This window comes from Phaseolus vulgaris, chromosome 11 (assembly GCF_051622355.1).
Source record: "Phaseolus vulgaris cultivar YP4 chromosome 11, ASM5162235v1, whole genome shotgun sequence".
NCBI lineage: Eukaryota > Viridiplantae > Streptophyta > Magnoliopsida > Fabales > Fabaceae > Phaseolus > Phaseolus vulgaris.
This window is the reverse complement of record NC_143508.1, coordinates 49,150,412-49,170,213: the sequence shown is the minus strand read 5'-3', so window position 1 is coordinate 49,170,213 and position 19,802 is coordinate 49,150,412. Positions and strand designations below refer to the sequence as shown.

Sequence of the window (19,802 nt, the reverse complement as noted above, 5' to 3'; positions counted from 1 at the left end):
AAATGGATCCGTTTTAAAAAAAATTACAAATTTAGGCAAGTCGTGCCAATTCAGCACGACTTCATATGTAGAAATCGTTCCAATTAGGCACGACTTCTGCCATGTCATAATGAAGTCGTGCCAACTTGGCACGACTTCTGCCCTGTCATATTGAAGTCGTGCCAACTTGGCACGACTTCTGCCACGTCATTTTTTAAAAAATTTTATTGTTTATATATTGGATAGTAAGTTATGTAATGTTAAAAATTAATTTGATACATAATTTTCTAAGAGTGTTAGTTTTAAGGAACAAAAAATTGGATAATCGTGTATGGATCATGTTTGACGGTAATGTAATACAATAACTTGATTATTTGATTAATTAAAAAATGAAGAAAATTGTTATTGAATTTGGAAATAAATAGATAAATGAAAAATTATTATATTTGGAAAATAAATAGAGAATTATTGTTGTGAATTTGCAAAATAAATAGTTTGAGAAGTAATGATTTTACAGAACACATAATGATGAGAAGAAATTAATTTGTAACATTACATAACTTACTACCGAATATATAAACAATAAAATTAAAAATAAAATAAAAAATTATGACGTGGCAGAAGTCGTGCCAAACGACTTCAATATGACAGGGCAGAAGTCGTGCCAAGTTGGCACAACTTCAGTATGACAGGGCAGAAGTCGTACCAAGTTGGCACGACTTTAGTATGACATGCCAGTGCCTAATTGGGACGACTTCTGCATATGAAGTCGTCCCAATTAGGCACGACTTGCCTAAATTTGTAATTTTTTTTAAACGGACCCCATTTTGGTAAAAAAAAAAAAAAAACTCCATCATGGTCAAAAAACCTAATTTTTATTATTAATAAAATTTATAAACTAATTTCTATAATTAGCTAATTGACATCTAATTAGTTATCAAAATTTTAACTACAAATTTTAAGATTTAAAGTAGTTGGTAGTTAAAATATTGGTAACTAATTAGTTATCAATTTAAAAACTAATTTATAATTTTTTATTAAATTTTTATCAACAATAAAAATAATAAATGTGGAGAATTTTAAGCTTCAAACCTTATAGATTACAATATAATGTTTTCCTAAACCCAAATAATCAAATGTACTCTAGGAATGTTGATAACATAAATTCAAGAATTCAAAGGCACCAAGTAATCAAATTATATATAACAAAAACATTTGAGGTACCAATTTAACTTTGAGCCTAACTTCAATTCTTCTAATATCAAGCAAGAAACAAATCTGAAATCTAAGAGCAACTTATAACTTTCATACCACAATAAATTAGCATATCACGAAAATACATAATACATATATGAATGTTCATGGAGTAATCCTTCTTTGTCAATACATATATTTTTCAATAATAGGAAGAAAAATAAATTATTTTAAAATATCCCTAAAAAAACAGAGAAGCCTATTTGTCGTTATAATATTACATCTTACTTCCAATAGATAATTTCTTGATAGAATGCTTCGTTAGGCCAGGAAAATGAATATTCATCATGTAGTCTTTCCAATTAATGCTCTTCGGATCAATGTCAAAGTCAAATCTACCATCCATACTAGCAACCCTCTTTGTTACCATTCTTAAACTTTCTGCATTCGTGTCATCAAAGCTGTTTAAAATGCATTTCAAAGTAAATATTAGGGTGACCTCCAAAAAATGTTATCAAATTCACCAAAACAATATATATATATATATATATATATATATATATATATTAGAGTAAATATATATGGTATATGGTACATACATGCCCTTAAACATGGAAAAAGGTTTCAAGAAATCTTCAATTTTAATCACCACCTTTGATCCATTGAGAGAATTATAATCAAAGAAAGAATAAAGGATTAGTAAAAAAAAAGAGCACAAAAACGAAATTTTACTTATGGAGCTTGTAGCAATTTGTTATTACTTACATATATATGACATAGAAAGCTTTAGTTGGTGGCTTGTGTTATTAGGGTTTACATAGTGGGAACAACTGATTAGACCTATGAAGCATAACTTCTAATATTCTTAGGGTAGGATTTTATTTTTCAATTTTTTGGTTTGTTATTGTGCATCTATTTTTCTAATAAATTTCTTTAAATTAACAAAAAAAAAATCTCAAATTATGAGTATGATAAATAGTGTTTAATCTAAGTAGGATGAGGTAATTTAGAAGATCCAATTTCAATGCTTGTACCATTTTTATAAAATGACTAATGATTAATACAAAGATGGTTGATATTGTAAATATTTTGGTTGGTGAGTTTCTTGTGTCAATTTTTTTAGAAAACAATTCTAAGCTAATACAAGATATAATAATTCTATTTTGAGGGATTCTCATATAACATTCATTTGTTTTGATAAAATATATGAGAGAGTTTTTTTTTTAAGAATTGGGTATCTCTTAAATATCTCTATTTATTTATTCTATTATTTATTGATAAAAAAAAATTGTTTAATCTAAGTAACATAAAATTTATGAAAGAAGAATACCTTATTTTGACCGAGTTCATTCACATAAGAGGATAAGATTAATTTCTTGGTGACAACTATTGTCCTTCCATATTTATCAACAAATGGATATTTTGTAAAGTAGTAATACATAACATCAACAAAATCATTGACTGTAAAAGGATTTCTCAGTGAAGATCCAATATGGTACACCAAATTTTTTGGTAGACCTTTGGAAAGAGCCATTGATGCTGCTATCATTGCATTTACCAACATGTCCACTGGTATCTGCATTGGTTTATTGATTAATTAACTTTTAAATGCTACAATAAATATTTGTGTATAATAATAAAAATCATAATAATTCATGTGTAAAACTCACCACATCTAAAATTGTTTCTCCATTTCCGACAAAGCTTTTCATTGTTCCATTTCCATAATGAAACGCCACAATGTCAATAGTTCTGTAGTAAAAAAGAATTACAAAAATTTTGTAACTTGCCCAAATGATTATATTTTAAGTTTTTACAAAATGGATATATGTTTTTGATGAACAAGTACCTGACATCTTCAATCCAACCTGGAAAAGGTTCATAGTGTGTGCTTATTATTATAGTAGGGCGTATGATGATCAATGGTAGAGTGCCTTTCATTTTCATTGAAATCATTTCCCCCATTGCTTTGGTGAAGACATAAGTATTTGGCCATCCATGTACATTTGCCCTATGTTATCAAATAAGTAAAATGTTATTTTAATAGCTTCACATTAAAAGACACCAGTTTACAACTGTGATATATCAATGCAATTTCAAAATTGTTCCATTTCTACATAAAATTATTTATCTTTTCATTTGTAATCTAGTATAGCATTGTCTTTCAATCAATCAATAAATAAGAAAATATCAATCAATAAAGAAGGCAATATGATAAGAAAAAAAAATGTGACTATATAATTTGATAAAATATACGATGAATGATGACTCTTTGTTTTCCATAGTCCACAACAACATACTTAAAAAAAGTAAAAAATAAAGTAGAAAAACTATGCCAAAATTCAATATCACAAACTTATAAAAAAAAATCAAATCTATGGATACAAATTTTCTCTTTATCAGAAAATAAAAGTAAACAATTTACTACATTTTAATTAATTAAATAATCAAAAGATTAATTATTTTATTAGGGCTATTTAATTAGTAGAGACATAATAACTCATTATCCACCTAACATAATCATTTTTACCTAATGTATTATTTAAATTTCTAAGATTAAGTTATTATGTATATCTAAATATTGTACTTCTATTATAACGTAAAATTAGTTTTCGTTTTTAATCAAAATTTTAGACCATGGGAATCCATGTAATCTTGTTAGCAAATGATGTGAATTTTTTTTTTACTTGAAAAACATACTTCTAACATAAATTATATTATAAAAACATCAACATCTGCATAATATAGTTCAAGGACTAAACAAATTTTAAATTTATTTTTTATATATAGAATAATTTTTTTATAAAAAAAGTTTAAAATATTAATATTTTATTTATATTAAAATATGATATTATAATTAATATAAATGACCACACATTTTTTTTAACCTGAAAATAGACTAGCCTTGCATTCGCATCGCTCCCACTCTCCATCTCCCTAACCATGTTCTTAGCATTAAAAAGTTTACTTCTCACTTCACGGATGTCCCCAATCACATCCCTTCTAACATTGCTTCTTTTCAAATTTCTTCTTCTTCATCAACAAACACCCTTTTGATACTTCCAAAGGAATCTTCATAAATAGTGAACACAATACAAGACACAATACTCAATATCTTTCTTGTACTTTTGTTTTTCAGCTTCGACCACACTGTTAACAATAGAAACTTGCTAAACCCTACACCACTCTCTTCAACACCATTACCAAAAATAGAAAGAGGGTCGTTGGAAATCAGATTAGGTTATCTTGTGACTGCGAAAGAACTTCTTCCTCAAGGAGTTCAGGCACTTGGTGGGGTGGCCGGAATGCGTCCAAGTTTGAAATTTTGCAGTGATGGAGCATGATAGGTAAAATGAGAATGAAGCTCTGCAAAATGGGGATGTGAGTTTGTTATAATCTGGTGGGAATGTGGGGCTTAGGGTTTTGTTGGTTTGCAAGACTTGAGATTTGATTCATATTATATAGGTATGTATAAGGGTTGAACCACCTTTAAATGGTTCATGTTATTCAATCCTTATTGCTGATAAAAAAAATGAAAATAAAGTTCTGCAAAATGGATGTGAGTTTGTTATAATTTGGTGGGAATGTGGGGCTTAGGGTTTTGGAGTCGCAAAAAGAGGGGCTAAATAGTTGGTGGGGTTTGAAACTTTGAGAATGTCCATGGACGAGAGTTGGGGTTCATTGGAGGCTGTGGATTTTGTCAACTGTGACAATGATAGTGTTTTTGTTTGGTTCAGTGCTGTATTTCATTCGTGATCCTTTGATTTTCAGAGATCTTAGGTTTGGATAATCAACCAGAGAGAGAGAAAGATAGGTTTCAAGGATTTAGGGAATGAGAGGGATACATTGTTTTTGTCAAATAATCCACCATTTTCTTTCATTCCATTGCAAAATATCATAATAGTTAAAATTGTATGAATTATCGACCTATTTTTTCATACTTTAAATCAGGATCCATTTTTGTGAAGTATTTATTCCATTGAATGTTTTCATCAATGCTAATGAAAATATTAAATATGATTTTATTTTTGTCTTCCTTTCATGTGCAAATTTGTCTTCTCGAATTTTAAGGGCATCATCTAAATTCTTATCTTTAAAATTCTTTCCGAGTTAAAAAAGTGTGGTGTCATTATTCATATTTATATTTATTATAATTATAAGATCATGTTTTAATATGAATAAAAAATATTAAGTATAATATATTTTTTTAAACCTTTTTAATATAAAAAAAATAAAGTTAAAATTGGTTTTAGTTCCTGGACTTTCATGCTGACGTGAACAATTACTCATCGCTGACATGAACAATTACTCATCGTTGATGTGGATCTTATAATATTATAATATAGTCAACGTTGGAAGTCTGTTTGTCAAGTAAAAAAAGTTAACATCGTCGGCTAACAATGACTCATTCCAGTAGTTTCATTAGTATAAGTACCCTTGTGGTCTAAAGTTTCGATAAGGAACGAAAACTAATTTCATGTTATAGTACAGGGATGAAAAACATATTTAACCCTAAATAGATATTTCTTTGTAAATTACATATTAATCATTTTCACTCAGTTCCATCAAGCTAACAATTGTAGGTGCAAACATGTACCATACTAGGGAAAAGAAATATATGTAGGGATTTCAACTTTGCTACCTTATAAGCAATGCACACATGGTCAAAGGTAACACATGGGAGTAATTTGTGTGCACTCTGTGAAGACGTTTTGAAATAGGGAGGAACATGATAACATAAATGTTGTAGCTGCAAAAGACAACTACAAATCTGGTTTTCTATTAGGATAGGCCCAATAGAATATAGGCCCAACAAACTATGTTAACCTAATATATAAGTGAGATATTCTGGAAATAGAGGAGAAGAGAAGAAATTTAGTAAATCCTAGTTTAGTAGTCTTAGTATTTTGTAGGCTTAATCATAGTTAGTCATAGTTAATCATAGAATAGGTAGCAGTTGTTCATATTGTTCTATCATTGGTGCTTTCATTGAGAGAACAGTATGAACAACTGCTACCTATTCTATGATTAACTATGACTAACTATGATTAAGCCTACAAAATATTAAAACTACTAAACTAGGGTTTACTAAATTTCTTCTCTTCTCCTCCTCTATTTCCAGAATATCTCACTCATATATGTGAGATTTAGGTTAACATAGTTTGTTAGGTCTGTATGCTATTGGGCCTATCCTAACATTACTATCCACCCAGAAAACACTTTGTCCTCAAAGTGGAGTTTTAAGTGCAATTGGGTCACTGGTGCTTCTTGGGTTGGGGCTGGACCATTTGAGCATTTGGTTGTGGGGTAGAGTGTTTTGGTAGTGATGTGGGGTGTTCTGGAATGGAGCCTGGTGTGCGCGGAGGATGACGGCACTGGGCGACACGATGGTTTGTGCGCGGGCGGTCTTGTAGCGTGTGACCAGGTGTGCGTGGAGGCTTGCAGTGCTTGGCAACGTGACGGTTGGGGTGCGGGCGGTGTTGCTACATGTGATCTGGTGTGCACGGAGGTTTTCGGCGCTGGGCGGCGCGGCGGTTGGGGCGCGGGCTGTCTGAGCCTTCAAAAACAGTGAGTTGTAGTTTTTGTGGTCTCATGGTGGGTAATGGTGGGGACTGAGTGTGAGACTGATTTTGTGTACCCTTATGTGGGAAAAAAATAGGAGGTGGTAGAGAGGAAACGTAGTTTATGACAAATGTGAGTGACGAATGCAGAAATTCATTCATGGCTTCGATATTTGTCTGTCTAGTTTTGATGGCCTCCATTTGAGCTTGTATAGTTGAGATTCGTTCATGGATGGCTTGGAGGATTTCCTTAAGGTCTTTAGAGTGAAGTTTGGGAGGCATGGAGAACGTGAATGAAAGCACCAATGATAGGACAATATGAATAACTGCTACCTATTCTATGATTAACTATGGTTAAGCCTACAAACTACTAAGACTACTAAACTAGGTTTTACTAAATTTCTTCTCTCCTCTTTCTCTATTTCCAGAATATCTCACTTATATATGTGAGATTTAGGTTAACATAGTTTGTTGGGCCTATATGCTATTGGGCCTATCCTAACATTTTCAAACTCTACATTACCATACACCAAATTTAAAAACTTTTATCTTAGTTAGCTTGGTTGAAATGGTGTGAGTATGATATATATATGAACATTGTATTATACTGGATGCAATTACAAGACATCTTGAAGGATATATTTTGTAGTTGGTACATTTATATGTATCTAATTTTGTAATCCAAACAATTTTTTTTTGTACCTTTTATATAAAAGGATTGACACACCCTTATGAAATTTCTATTAATTTATTAGTTTTCCATTAAAAAAAAACCTCAATTCCATCAAGCATTACTTCTCATATAAAAGCTAGTAAAATATTAATTTCAAGTATTGTTTTTATCCTCATTTGAAACAAAGAACATGGTAGATTGGCAAATTACCTTGCAAGTCCAAAACTTTTCATGACGGATTTGATTGCTTCTTTATTTGTCTCATGCATTCTGAGTTCAGTCAATTTATCTTCAATCAATTGCTTTTCTAACTTTATATCTAATTTTGTAAATCCTTTTTTCATCTGATCACCTTGTAAGGGTTCCTCAAGAATAAGTCCTTCAGCCTCCCCACACACGTAGGCTACAAAAAACAGAGTTTACTCCAATCAGCAAGATATAGGTAAAACTATAATGTTTTAAAATCACTTAACCCTTTTAAAATTATAAGTGCTACTTTCTTTTATTAGTATATTAGAAGTACCCTTTAGAAAGTAATGTATGAAGTTATATTAATTTAAACATAACATACAATTTTTAAAGTTTGACAAAAGCTAATTTATTTTGTCAGAATTCCTTATTTATCCTTAATTTTATAGGAATTAAATTTCTAATTGATATTTACACATATTTATGGGAACATATAAAGTGTGATCTTGGAAGGCTATATAGTTATTATTAACTTATCATATAATTATAAATTGATAATCAAGGTGAAATTAAAATAAATAATAAATCATCTAGCTTATAGTTTTAATTTGTATAGATGACCTGTTTCTCTTCTTAAGTAAGTTGAGCAGTGGTGTCAAAATTTTATCTGGACTAGTGATATTCTGAAAAAAAAAAGGTATAACTACTGTTAATTGATATACAATTTGTTCTCCCCTTGAGAATGGAGGTTTGAAAATTATTAACCTTCACCATAAAAATAATGCATATCTTCTTAAGCTTGCTTGGAACTTTGCTTATAGCAACAGACTTTGGTCTTTGCTCTTGAAAGCCAGGGTCCTTAAATCAAAATACGAGTTTCGAATGGTTTATTGATCCCCATCTCTTTGGCCTGGAATTAAGCAGTTTTATTCTACTATACTTGATTATACTTCTTGGACTGTTGGTACAAGTTCTTTTATTAATTTCTAGAATGATAAATGGTGTGCTACTACTTCTTTAGCAAATATTGCAGGATTATCTGATGGTGCCAGTATTCCAGATACAGTCTCTCGGTTTTGGACAGGTTGTGATTGGAATATTCCATTGTCTTTACAGCAGATGCCTCATCTTTTTAGTCATATCATGGTTGGGGCGAAACAAGATATTCCTAATTGGATTCTAGATGAGTCTAGTCGTCTCACTCTTAAATCAGCTAGGATTTTTTTCTTGAATCCAGGAGTTTCCCGTGGTTGGGGTAAATTTATTTGGTCTTCATATATTCCGCCTTCCAAAACTTTTGTCCTTTGGAAAGTTTTTCATGGGCGGCTTCCTACAGATCAACATATTCAAAATAAAGGTCTGCATATTTTTTCTATGTGTACGCTTTGTGAAAAACACGAGGAATATATTAACCATTTATTTTTTGAATGTGCTAATGCTTTGTGTATTTGGAGTTGGGTTCGACACATTTTTCCTACTTATCATTTATCTAATAAGGATGATCTTCTTTCTTTTATTAAGAGTGATGGTAGTCCCTTGGTTAAATTGATTAAGCTAGCTGTGATAACTTTTTCTATTTGGATGATATGACGTGTGATGAATTATGCTCGTTTTCAAAATAAGATTGAGGTTTATAGGGCTATTTTGGTTATTAAAGATTTAACTTGTCTAGTGGGTAATTCGTCTAAAGCTTCAATAAAGAATGATATGTTCAATTTCAATGTGCTCAAGTTTTTTGGTATTAACACTCGTACTGGTAAAGTTCTACATCCTCTTCCTGTTAGAAGAGAGTTTCTTTCATCAGGCTGGGTTAAAATTAACATTGATGGGGCTGCTAGGAGATATCCTGGTCTTGCTACTTGTGAAGGTATTTTTCGTGGGAGTATGGGGGAATTTATTGGAGCTTTTTCTGCCTTTCTTGAGGTTCAGACTACTCTGGTTGCTGAGTTTTATGGGGTTATACATGCTATGGAGGAAGCTCAAAAGATGAGGCTTACTAATGTTTGGATGGAATGTGATTCTGCTTTGGTTTATGCTGCATTTACTGCTAGGACAAATGTTCCTTAAATGCTTCGTAATCGATAGAATACTTGTCTTAATTACTGTGAAAAAATTAGGTTTAGGGTTACTCGTATTTTTCATGAAGGGAATGCGTGTGCTGATAAGTTGGCTAATTTAGGATTTATTCATAAAGAATCTTTTCATTGGTATAATAGGCTTCCATCTTGTCTGTTTTTAGAATTTTTTATGAATAAATATAGTCTACCTATGTATCATTTTTGTTAAATATAGAATTTTTTATATGATGTTGCTTGGAAATGTGAGAGAAATATTAATTTAATTCTTTTACCGGTAAAAGAAACTCAACAAATGAATAGATGGATATTATTTTTTATTCAGACAATAATTAGTAATGTGTGGTTAATTATAATATTTATTTTATTTTAGTAAAGTAAAAAAAAAAACATGTTTATAATTCCATTTTATAAAATTGGAATATTGTGTTCACTGTATGTTCAATGAATTTTCATTAATATTTTTAAGGAATATTATTTGTTTCATATTCTCTCTCGAAATGTGAATTTAGTAATTTAGCACTTACACCAAAAGTTAATTACTTGAGTTGATCATTGCGTACCAGTAGATAAGTGAAGAACAATCTCTATTTGATGGCAATTCTTAGCAAAACTCACAATATGAAAAGCTCCCATTGTGTTAGTGCCCATTGCAACATCATATCTACAAAAGATAATATATATATATATATATGAGTGAGATATATAATCTTCCAATTACATGATCAATTTATACTAAAAAAGAGTGTGATATACTAACAAGAATAAATGTTATTTGCTAAAAATGTTTTCATTGGTAAAATAATCTTTATATATCAAAGTTGTTGAAAATAATAAAACATAATACTACACTTGTTAATATATTTATTTTTCTATTTTAAATTATTGGGCTTTGTTTGTTTGACCCAACTTTCCTTTTTCTAATCCAGCTAGGTCTTAATCTTTTTCTTATATATACACCATGTATTTTACTCTCTAATATACAAGTGAATAAAAGTTTCTTTTATATTTATTTTTCTCTACAATTAGGGTTCATCAGAACCTCTCTTTCTTTATTACGATTACGTGCGATTACGTACGCTACATTAAAGCATCACATTAGACAAGGAATATTCATCTTCATTTACTGTAATATGGTATTAGAGCTCTTCGAAGGAAGAGTTCTGCTGCGCTTCTCTCTGATTTTTATTTCCCTCTTTGCTGTTCTTGGTTATTTTTTTTTTCTGTTCTCTTTCAAAATCTTGATTGGTTTTAAAAATCTTTTTGGCAATGTTTAATGAAAACCCTAGTCTTCATAGTCTTAATAGTAGTCACACTATTACATGCAATTTTTGTGGTAAATATGGTCATACTGAGGCTGTTTGTTTTCACAAAGTGGGTTTTCCTGGTAATGTTAAAACCTCAAAGTTTTCTTTTACTAGAAAAGTCTGCACTTTTTGTAATCGTCTTGGCCACACTGTTGACACCTGTTATAAAAAGCATGGGTTCCCTCCTGGCTACAAATTCACCAATTGGACATCCCAAGCCAATAATATGATTACTACTGACACTTTTTCTGAGCTTTTTCCTAAAGAACAGGATGTAAAGGGGATTCAACTTACATCACAACAGTGTCAATTCCTTACCAACATTTTGCGTCAGCAAAACCTTGAGGATCCTGCCTCTCACACTCAAATTAATCAAGTCAGCAGCATCTCTACGGATGAAATCCCTAATACTGAGCATTCTTCAACAGGTAAGTTTCTCTCTTCACTATCTTCTATAAAAGAATCTTGGATTATTGATTCTAGTGCCACCGATCATGTTTGTCACAATTTGAACGTTTTTACTACTTATACTAAAATTAAACCTGTCTTAATTAGTCTTCCAAATGGCCAAACTGTTTATGCCACATATTCTGGTTTAGTACGTTTTTCTGATCAGTTTTATTTGTCTGATGTGTTATACATGCCTCATTTTCAATTAAACTTAATATTTGTTTCTAAACTCACACACCAACTTAAATGCACTTTAACTTTCACTTCAACCCACTGCATTATACAAGACAATCTCACTCAAGAGAGGATTGGTACAGTTAAAGCCATTGCTGGCTTGTATCTTGTCACTACCTTGCCTGCTTCTAGTCAATCTAAACCGCATTGTTTTGCTCCTTTTATTAATTGTAATATCACAGACAAAACACTATGGCATTATAGACTAGGACACCCTTCACATGAAAGATTACATGTCTTAAGCAAACAATACTCTTTTATTACTGTTGATACTCATCATGTATGTGACACTTGTAGTCGTGCAAAACAGATAAAACTTCCTTTCACTTTAAGTAATACTGTTACCTCTGCTATTTTTGATCTTGTACACTTTGATATTTGGGGACCATATTCCATAATTTCTATGCAAGGTTTTCGTTATTTCTTGAATATTGTTGATGATTACTCGCGTTATACTTGGGTTATTCTGTTGCATAACAAATCTGAAGTGCGTCAGCACATCATTAACTTCACTGTTTTCGTTCAAAATCATTTCAAAACTAATATCAAAACGATTCGTACTGACAATGGTGTTGAGTTTGCTATGTCAAATTTTTATGCTTCAAAGGGAATTATACATCAAAAATCTTGTGTTGAAACACCACAACAAAATGGCATTGTAGAACGTAAACATCAACACATACTAAATGTAACCCGGGCTTTACTTTTTCAAGCAAATCTTCCTCCTATTTTTTGGGAATTTGCTGTAAATCATGCTGTTTTCTTAATAAATGCTATTCCTACTCCATTACTTGATAACATCACTCCTCATGAAAAGTTGTTTGGAAAACCATATGACATTTCCTTTCTAAAAGTGTTTGGTTGTCATTATTATGCTAGTACCATTACTGCACATAAAAAAAAAATTAGATGATAGATCTATCAAAGTTATTTTTCTTGGCTTCCCGCAAAATACAAAAGGTTATATTATCTTAAATTTAAAGTTTCATAGCATAGAGATATCAAGACATGTAATCTTTCATGAAAACCACTTTCCATATAAATTGGATAGTGGCTTGCCTAAGGACCTTAACACTTTATCTCTCCCTATTTCTAATGCATATAATTCTGCTTTTGATTTTTTTTCTGATACTGCACCTCCTGTCGAGCCATGTGCCTCTACTCCTGCACCCAATACTGTTCCTCCACCAACCTCATTATCCTATGATCTTCCAACAAATAGTGTCTCTGCTCCTGCATCCAACATTGCACCTCCATCAGAATTATCACCGCCTGCATCTCCAGGAAGCATCTCATCCCAATTTCCAAGAAGAGCAGCTCGTCCTCACCGACAACCTGCCTATCTTGCAGATTTCCACACTGCAACCAACACTGTAAGTAGTAGATATCCTATTCATAATTACTTGTCTTACAATTCCTTATCTTCCAATTTTAGAAATGTTATTTCCTCTATCAATTCTCATCCTGAACCTCGGACATATAACGAAGCCTCCAAACATGCTTCTTGGCAATCTGCCATGCAAGATGAGCTTCAAGCTCTTGCTGCTAACAATACTTGGCAACTTACCCCTCTCCCTTCAGGAAAGAAAACTATTGGTTGTAAATGGGTATATAAAATCAAATATGGCACTGTTGAGCGCCACAAAGCTAGAGTTGTTGCCAAAGGGTTTACCCAACTTGAAGGACTTGATTTCTTAGACACTTTTGCACCTGTTGCTAAACTCACTACCCTCCGCCTTGTGCTTGCTATTGCCACTACCAAAAATTGGATTTTAAAACAACTTGATGTCAATAATGCATTTCTTCATGGTGATCTCCATGAAGAGATATACATGACCCCCCCACCTGGCCTCTCTCTTCCTTCTCCCCAGCATGTTTGCAAGCTTCAACGGTCTTTGTATGGCCTTCGTCAAGCTGGTCGTCAATGGTACGCCAAACTTTCTACTTTTCTTTTATCAAATAATTACTCTATTTCTGTTGCTGATCACTCTCTTTTTCTTAAATATAATAATAATAAACTCACTGTTATTCTTGTTTATGTTGATGACTTGCTCTTAACTGGTGATGACACGGAGGAAATCAATACAATTACTGCATCCCTTCACCATCACTTCAAGATAAAAAATTTAGGTAATCTCACTTACTTTTTGGGACTGGAAATTGCTCGCAACAGTACTGGTCTTCATTTAAGTCAACGCAAGTATACTCTTGATCTCCTTCAAGAAACTGGCATGCTTGACTCTGCACCTGTGGCCACTCCTATGACTCACACCTCCCGTCTCTCCCCCGACCAAGGCTCACCTCTCGATGCTGATGCCACTGCTCAATACAGAAGACTCCTTGGACGTCTAATTTACTTAACCAACACACGACCAGACATCGCCTTCGCTATCCACAATTTAAGCCAATTCATATCTGCACCCACAACTCATCATCAGCAAGCTGTCTCACGTCTTTTGCGTTACCTCAAGGGCACCCCTGGTGAAGGACTATATTTTTCTCACACTAGTTCACTTCACCTTTGTGGTTTTAGTGACTCTGACTGGGCAACATGTCCTACCACACGCAAATCTGTCACTGGATATTCCATTTACTTAGGAGACTCCCTAATATCATGGAAATCAAAGAAGCAGTCAACTATCTCCCGCAGCTCCTCTGAAGCCGAGTATAGAGCCCTTGCCACCACCACATGTGAGTTACAATGGTTGTCTTACCTCCTTCAGGATTTACATCTTCCTCTCTCCCAGCCTGCAACCCTTCAAATAGCTTCCAATCAAGTTTTTCATGAACGAACCAAGCATATCGAAATTGATTGCCACCTAGTTCGTGAAAAACTTAACTCTGGTCTCCTTAAACTACTACCCATTACTTCTGCAATGCAAGTTGCTGACATATTCACCAAGTCCCTTGCTTCCGCACAATTCTCTACTCTCAAATCCAAGCTGGGCCTGACAAATATCTACTCCCCAGCTTGAGGGGGGTGTTAATATATTTATTTTTCTATTTTAAATTATTGGGCTTTGTTTGTTTGACCCAACTTTCCTTTTTCTGTTCCAGCTAGGTCTTAATCTTTTTCTTATATATACACCATGTATTTTACTCTCTAATATACAAGTGAATAAAAGTTTCTTTTATATTTATTTTTCTCTACAATTAGGGTTCATCAAAACCTCTCTTTCTTCATTACGATTACGTGCGATTACGTACGCTACATTAAAGCATCACATCAGACAAGGAATATTCATCTTCATTTACTGTAATAACACTTCTCACATTTTCATTTATTAAATGTTTCTGTTCAAGTAAATGTGATTTGGAGAATATTTGGATTGTTGTTGGTGAAATTTGGAAGCACGGAAATAAGTATACTTTCAAAGGTGGAGTGATAGATCAATCAGAAATGTTCACATTGATCCAATTAAAAGTATGATTTTGGATAATGTTTAAATCTGCTCCTGCTTGTTTTTCTTATTCTGGGTGGTGCATAGATCCCTGGTTTATATGTTTTCGATTAAGTGACTTTGAATGTGACAGTTTGTTCTTGTAGGAAGGATTTTAGTTTTTTCTTTTGGTTGGGTTGTTTACTTTTCTCTAGTATAGTATGATATAGGCAAGCTGAAAGGGAATTGATAGGTCTGTATAAGGTTTAAATCACCACTAAAATGGTCCATATTTACTTATCTTTTACTTGTTGATAAAAAAAGCTAGGTTTAAGTTTGATTTATTTTATTTTAAAAGTATTTCTTAAATTAATTATATATCTTATTTTGATAGGATGACTTCTAAAATATATATTTAAAGAACATTTATACAAAGAAACGTTTAATGTTTAATTTATTTCATTAATTATTTACTTTACTTTTTCCTATTATATAAAGAGAGAAGCCAAATTCATAACTGTGTTTATATGACCACAGGGGGTGTTATGATCAATTTTTAGCTTTAACATATATTTACAATTTTTTATTTCCTACATTATCAAGTGCTAAATATAATATTTTTTACAAAAAACAAAAAACTTAGCTCCCCAAAAAAGTGGCAATATTTTTTTGTAATATATTGTACATGAAAATGTTTTATAAAGTGAATAGTTTGTCTTTAATAAAAAAAATAAGAATTGATTTTAGCATGAGAAGTAAAAGTATATTAAAACATCAATAGTTAATTTCTCAATAAAAGAATACTTATTCTCAATAAATGAAATTTAATTATTTACCTCTCATTAAAGTTGGTAGTTGCAGCAGTGTGTACAATAATGTCTAACTCTTTCAACATTTGGTTGAACATGTTTTTGTCTTTAATCCCCAAGTTTTGAAGAGAAACATCACCAGCAACTGCAACAACTTTGTCTGATATAAAACAGCTAAAATCTGCACCCCACTTATCTTTCAACACCTTGAATAACTCCTTCCCAAAGACCTCAACATATTCAAATATATTCAATTACAATAATGGTTAGAAACATATTTAAACAACCCTCTTGATAAAGAATAAAAAAAAATCAAATTAATTTATTCATAAATTAAAGTTATTTTATTTATAAGTTACAAATTTTTTAATAAGGATTAAGACCTCCTTTAAATATCTTCTTTTTATTTATTTATTATGTGTGAAGAAAAAAAAAGTACTTTTTAAATTGACATATAGCAATACAAGAAAAATCATGAAATAGAAATCAAATTGAGAGACAAAAAATAATTAGTTGTTATAATGACTAAATTAGCCTATTTTCAGGTTAGGAAGGATAGAGTTGGGAAGGTTTCTCCAGTTTACAGTAAGTTGTGGAGGTGCAAAACTTTGCCTTCCGCTTTGGTCACTGCTTGGAGGGTGATGGAGAATAAGATTGCTACTAGGGTAAATTTGGAAAGGCAAGGGGTGGTGGTAGAGAATTTGGTGTGTGGTTTGTGTGGGAAGGTGGAAGAGTCGTCCAGTCATTTGTTTTCCGTCTGCGAGTTTACCTAGCGGGTGTGGTGTCTTTGTTTTGAGTGGCTTGGAGTGTCGTTTGTTATTCACAAGGACCCTTTGCTAAACTTTCAACAATTCAGGTTGTGTTCGGCTTCTGATGTGGTTAATGACGTTTGGGGGGCGATTTGGGTTGGTGTTATGAGTGGAATTTGGAGACATAGGAACTCGGTGACCTTCGACAGGGGCGTGGTAGATGCGCTCGAGGTATTTGTACTGGTACAGGTAAATGTTTGGTCTTGGATTTTTGCAAAGTCCTGTTGTTATTCCTTTACGTATCCCAACTGGGTTTTGAACCAGTGGATTGTATGAGGCTGGTTGTTTAATGCTTTCTTGAATTGGTTTGATTGTTCCTTATTTAAGTTGGGAGGTGTTCCTTGCTTGGAGGTTGGTAAGACGCTAGCTCTTTATGTATAAGGATTGGACCACCCCTGAAGTGGTTCCCATCTATTTATTTTTTATTGCTGATAAAAAAAAAGAGATCATTTAGAAACTAAAAATAAATTTGGTTTCTAAATTAGTTTCTATTATTTTTAAATGGTTTCTAAATTGGTATCTAAAACATTGGTTGCTAATTAGATACCAATTTAAAAACTATTTAACAATAATAAAACTTAATTTAAAAACCAAAAAAAAATTTAGTTTCTAAAATAATATCTAATTTAGTCAGTATAGTAACTAATTATTTTTATCTTTAAAATTAGTTTTTATTTCATAATAATTTTCTTTGTAGGTAGCTTAAAAAAAAGTTGCATGTTACCTCATTGTGCAAGCGTTTGGTAGCTAAATCTGAATTTGGTGCCCTTATAAGAAGGTATAACCTTTTAATTTCTGGTTGAACCCTTAATATCTTCTCTACAAACACTGTACAAATAATAACAATAACAAGAGTCAAATTAAAATATGATAACTTTTTATTAACATTTTTTACTCAATAAATTATTATGGTTAAATGGAGAAACATCAAATTCCACAAATGTAATTTTCACCAATTATTAAATTATCAATAACATTAATGTTTTCAATCCACCAGTTGAATTAAAATTTATATTCTGTTGCTTTTTTATATATTTTTTTTTCAGAATTGAACAATAAAAAATAATATCATATTATTTCTATTTTAGTATATTTTGAAAATATAGACTGCAAAATTTTGATTTATGCAAACAAATTATAAATTTATATATATATATATATATATATATATATATATACACATATATCTACATATTAAGGAGAAAACAAAATTCCATGAAAAGTTAATTAATGATATAATAGTTGATAAAAATTATATTATTACTTTGATCCATCCCTTGTATAAATATACAAGGAGAATTAAGTCACAAATGTCTACAAACTATTTTACCATTAATAACTTTATTTAAAAAAATTATTCAACCAGCAAATTCTAACATTTTACATTATCTTGATTATTAATTCCATTTATTAAAATTGAAGAAGGATAAAAAATATAGTCAAGTAATCTATATTATTTTAGTAAATTTTAAATAATAATATATATTAGATCAATTTTGATATATATATATATATATATATATAATTGAATTTTTTTAAAATAGGTAATGTATACAAAAATTTAAATTAATCCAGAACTATTTATATTCTATCTATATACAACAAAATCAACATATTAATACATACTTATCAATATATATATATATAACTAATCATGTGATAGAAATCTTAATATTATTTATTTTCTAATCAAATTTAATCTAGAAAATTATATTAATATATCATTAGTTGAATTATTAACATGTAAGTTATATATCTAACTTTTACCAATTATTACACTATTAACAACTTTCATATTCTCTAAAAGAAAATCTATCACTCTTAACTCCTCTTCTCAATTAAAATTTGTTTAAGTTTTGATATAAACCTAATATGGATAAAAACAATTGACATTGAGAAAGAGAAAATCACAAACCTTTTCCTACGAATCCTGTTGCACCTGTGACAAAAATGGTCTTTCCTCTGATGAAGTCATTGAATCTTTCAACCTCAGCCATAGGTAGATATCTTTCTTCACAAATTTTTAATATAATTATTCTCCAAGAAAATGTAATATATTGAGTTTAACTTTTGAAGAACAAAATGGTTAAACCCTAGTTCTTCAATATGCTTCAATTCTTAACTTCATTTATTTTCACCAATTTATACCCATATCAACAATTTCTCTATGGTTTTAAGTTTCTCAAGGGAATAAGAAGTATTGGAACAATTAGTTATTTAATAAGCTAAATTTAGGGTTGGAACATCCTTATATATTATTTTCTTTTATCTAATTCTATTCTTATTCTATGAAGATAAAGAAAAATAATTTGGTAAATATAATGATAAATAACTCTCGAATTTCTTGAATATCATTATAATTTTTCTAATTTTTATTTTGGTTTTTGTATTTTTAATAAAATGATATTTACATAATTTATTTTAACTCAGTTTAACAGAAAGATGAGAAAGATGGGGCACTATAAAGTATAATGGATTTTTTGAAGCACATATATATTTTACAGGAATATGAAGCAGAACAATGGAGAAGTTAGAAATAGAAAAAGAAATAAAATAATATAGATCGAATAATCTGCAGAAAAATGACATACCAAGATAAAGACGAAGGAGAAGAAGTATGAGAAAGTTTAGGAAGATTAAAACAACTCTCTAAAGTATGATGAAGTTGCAATTTCAGAATTTTTCTCATATTTATAGACTAAAACAGTGAATCCTTCATTATCAGAACTGTAGAACATTAATAATCCATAGGTTTAATATAGTACAAAATTATTAACTAATGGTTCACAATAATATAAATTATAACTGGCATAATAGTGTGTGGATATTTTGATAATATCTACATCTCTTATTTTTTTTATCAAAAAAAAAATTAAATAAAATAAAATATTTCAGATTAATAAACAGTCATAAGAATTAAGATTAAAGCAGTAATCATTTTTTTATATAAAAAAATAATAAAAATATGAATTATTTTAGGAATACCTATCTCTTATATCAAAGTTTTCAAGAAGAAAATTTTAGATCAATAGATTCTGATTTTTTTTGTCTTGAGTCATACTTTGTTTTACAAATAACACCTTAAACATGTACTAATATTAAAATCTTATTTCAAATTTTAAATTAATCATTAATTTATTAT

General features: G+C 30.7%; 1 pseudogene across 1 annotated transcript; it reads right to left on the bottom strand.

Moving 5' to 3' along the window:
* Window positions 1–1,390: 1,390 nt before the first annotated feature.
* LOC150023328 (putative fatty acyl-CoA reductase 5) lies at window positions 1,391–19,306 on the bottom strand (annotated as a pseudogene). Its single transcript, XR_016517720.1, has 11 exons — window positions 19,252–19,306; window positions 18,576–18,667; window positions 17,385–17,488; window positions 15,879–16,081; window positions 10,235–10,335; window positions 7,618–7,810; window positions 3,023–3,184; window positions 2,844–2,925; window positions 2,504–2,749; window positions 1,773–1,834; window positions 1,391–1,634 (listed from the first exon to the last, which is right to left on the bottom strand). The product of XR_016517720.1 is annotated as a putative fatty acyl-CoA reductase 5 (transcript).
* Window positions 19,307–19,802: the final 496 nt, after the last annotated feature.